Below are 3,886 nucleotides of genomic sequence, written 5' to 3'. Positions count from 1 at the left end.
TTGTGGGTTTATGTGCATATTAAAAGAAAATTTAGGTACATTTATAAGAAAACTATTTATCAGTACTTGAATCAATACTAACATTATAGAAACATTATCAGGTAGGTAGAAATATAACAACTACATTCATGAGAGAGATTGTCTTAGAGATACAGAATTGCAAGTAAAATGGATAATGCAGGGGTAGTAGGAAAAATCAAATGTTACCGGCAATTCTTCCAGTCTCTAAAATACTTGAAGCAAATATTTTAAATGTTTGCATTTTAATATTTTGCTTGGTTATTTGTGATAAGAATAGCAAGTAAAATTAATGGACCATTTACTAAGACCCTGGCATTTTTCTATGGCAATACTTCTAAGCTCTAAGATCACCAACAGCTTCCTATGTAGGCTTTCTGATTTTATTACTTCTAGAGCATAGCCTGGGCTTCCATATATTTTAACAGAACCAGGGTATTTGTAAATATCAACTACAAAATGGAACCACTGCACTGTGTACTCTCTATATATTACTTTACTTGATTTCTTCCAAAAACTCCTTATGTAAGTTAAATTATTACCTATAAACATCAACCACTAAATACACTTACCGTTAGTATAGAATCACATTTTCAGGTTCTAGGCTTCTCTGACTCTTTTAAAGCCACAGGATGGACCATGATGCCAACTGTGGTTCAGATGTCAAGACTGATTATGTACTCACACATGTGCACACACACCAAGAGTGTCTGGAAAGGCTATAACATGCATAAGGTGGCTGTTTGGGTAGAGCAGGATAGGCCTCCAAAGCTGGTCTGAAACTGGCTTGAGGAAGGGAGACAAGGTGTGGGGCTGGGGATTCTATCCTGGTTAGAAGGTGAGACTGAGTTCAGAGTCCTCATTCTAGGACTTTTTCTTCCATAGTTTTAATCTCTGGCTAATACTATAGGAGAGATCACCAGGATTTCTTATCACCAAAACTATATGTGGGGTGGAAGCAATGTTGATGTTGAGCCTTAAGCACCATCAGGGATCAGACATCCAAAAAATGGCATCAGACTATTTATTGCACAGTTATATAAGGTATGAAAAAATTGTTCAAAATCAGGATGATTTATTTCATGGCATTTTGATAAAATAAAATACATTTGACTGCTTCCTAAGGTCCTTTAAATAGAAGGGGCCTTTTAAGGAAAGGTCCTTTTATTCCTAAAAGGAGAACAATATTTCTTATTCCTTTCATTTCTTTAAGTGTGGAAAACATATTTAGCTGCATTCATAGATTTTTTCAAGTCTATATCCTCACTCCCAGTGTCCCTTAGTGGGTGTCTAGAGAAACCTGTGAGCAGGAAAAAAATGTAATGAAAAGTGCTTCTAAGAAGAATGGGTTTGTAACAACTGAGAAGTATTCCTAAGTTACCAGAGTGTGTGTTCCTCAAGGGTGAATATTTTGTATATTAATTATTGAATCAGAAATAAAGACACAATGATGGGTATATGTATACTTATAACAAAACCTTATTTTCCCCCCCAAATATGTCTCTGCTTCAAGGAACCAGAGAATCTAACCAGTGTCTCAGAATTCAACCTCTTAGGGCTCTCAGCTGACCCAGAACTACAACCCATCCTGTCTGGGCTGTTTTTGTTCATGTACCTGGTCACAATGCTGGAGAACTTACTCATCATGCTGACCATCAGCTCTGACTCCCACCTCCACACCCCCATGTACTTCTTCCTCTTCAACCTGTCCTTGGCTGACTTTGGTTTCACCTCTACCACAGTCCCAAAGATATTTTTGGATATCCACACTCAGAGGAGCCATCTCCTATACAGGCTGCCTGATACAGTTGTCCTTTTTTAATCTTTTTGGAGGTTTGGACAGTCTGATTCTGACTGTGATGGCCTATGACAGGTTTGTGGCAATCTGTCACCCCCTCCACTATCCAGTTACCATGAACCCCAGACTGTGTGGCCTGCTGGTCCTGCTCTTTTATCATCAGTCTTTTGGACTCACAGTTGCACTACTTCATGGGGTCACAACTAATATTCTGTTCAGATGTAGAGATTCCTCACTTCTTCTGTGACCCTCCTCAACTCCTCAAACTTGCCTGTTCTGACACCTCCTCCAATAACATATTAATGTACTTTATTGGTGCCATCTTTGCTAGAATTCCATTATCAGGGATTCTTTTCTCTTACACTAGGATTGTTTCATCCATCCTGAGAGTCCCAACTTCAGGTGGGAAGTATGAAGCCTTTTTCACCTGTGGCTCTCACCTGTCAGTTGCTTCCTTAGTTTATGGGACAGGCATTGTCGTGTACCTGAGTTCAGCTTACTCACATTCACCCAGGAAGAGTGCAGTGGCCTCAGTGATGTATCTGCTGGTCACCCCCATGCTGAATCCCTTCATCTACAGCCTGAGGAACAGGGACATCAAGAGGGCCCTGGGAAGGATACTCAGGAAAACATCATAATCTTACACTGTACCAAGTTTTAAATTTGTGGATAAGAAAAGACACAGAAAACAAATACCTGGAAATTCAAATATGCCTCTTGGGTCACAGTATTTTTCATAGTTTTCATTGTTTTGCATTCTCTTCATACCTCTTTTCTGAATATTGTCCCTTTGGCTGTCTTTTGGAGTTGCAGCAGAATAGTTGTGGAGTAGGACATTTTATATAACTTCCAAGTCCTTTGCCTTTTCAAGTCTAATCATACTCAGTTTTACTGACATCACTTTGGATTACAGAAATAATTTATGCACAGGGTAAAAACTCATTAAATATAGATTTTTTCATTGTGATCATCTACTCTAAGGATCATCCCATTCATATAAATTATTTGAACTTATATGTGTTTAACCTGGATGCAGGACAAATCATTACAATTTAACATTTACACAGTCAGAACAAGAACAGTATAAATGCAAGAGCTAAATGCCATTTGTTTCTGTACTGAAAAGCTAGTACTGTGAAGGCAGAGATATATCCCATATCCACTCTCAAAATAACGAGTAAGGCATCCATTATTGCAAAAGAATATATGAAGATACACTGCCTTCTTTATAGTCAGCATTTTCCTTCCTACTTTCCAGTAAATCCTCTATACAAAAATATAAAAACTGTCATGAATAGAAATAGCTGATGTGCTTGTTTTTATTCTTAGGGGCATTCAGAGGGATATATTATATATTATCTAATTTTAGGTGCATGATAATGTATATAGTAAAATGGGTGTATTTTCATAAGTTCTATGAATAAAACTGGGATTAAAAATATGGATGGAAATTCCTCAATTGGACTTCCAAATATGTATTGAAAACCTGTAGCAATATCTTTTTCCTAAAGGACACACATCATGTGAGCAGGAATTGGGAAAATCAAAAAGAACATTTTTCTTTTTACTTTAAGTGATGGTTTGAATCATATACCCCAGTTTGGATATGTTTTTGGTCATGGTCCCCATTCTGGTGGGTGTAAACTTATTATAAATAAGATTTCTTCAATATGTTACTTCATTTAATGTGTGGTCCAACAGAGTCAGGGTGGGTTTCATGCCATATTATTGGAGTCCTTTATAAAAGAGTGAAAGTCAAATGGCAATAACAGTCATGGGGAACAACCAGAAGGCAGAAGTCAACAAAACCCAGAGGAGAAAGAGAATAAAGAGAATACATTACCATGTTCATCGCAATTTGATGGAAAAGCCAAGGAAAGACAAAAGTTGCCATAAAGCGAGGAAACTGCCCTAAAAGGAAGCAAGTCTTCTAACCTTCTGAGCCAATCAATTCCTGGTATAAAGCCAACCCATTGTATGGTATTTATTTTAGAAGCTAGAAAAAGAAAACCGTGACTAAACTGCATTCTCTTTAGTTTCCATGAATCTTTCCTTTGACAGGAACTCATA

General features: G+C 37.4%; 1 pseudogene; it reads left to right on the top strand.

Annotated features, from left to right (window-relative positions):
• Positions 1-1,537: 1,537 nt before the first annotated feature.
• On the top strand, positions 1,538-2,454 carry LOC119525637 (annotated as a pseudogene).
• The last annotated feature ends 1,432 nt before the right edge of the window (positions 2,455-3,886 follow it).

The sequence above is a fragment of the Choloepus didactylus genome (genome assembly GCF_015220235.1).
Source record: "Choloepus didactylus isolate mChoDid1 chromosome 25 unlocalized genomic scaffold, mChoDid1.pri SUPER_25_unloc2, whole genome shotgun sequence".
In the NCBI taxonomy this organism is placed as follows: domain Eukaryota; kingdom Metazoa; phylum Chordata; class Mammalia; order Pilosa; family Megalonychidae; genus Choloepus; species Choloepus didactylus.
The sequence above is the reverse complement of the archived record's forward strand: the minus strand, read 5'-3'. Positions and strand labels throughout refer to the sequence as shown.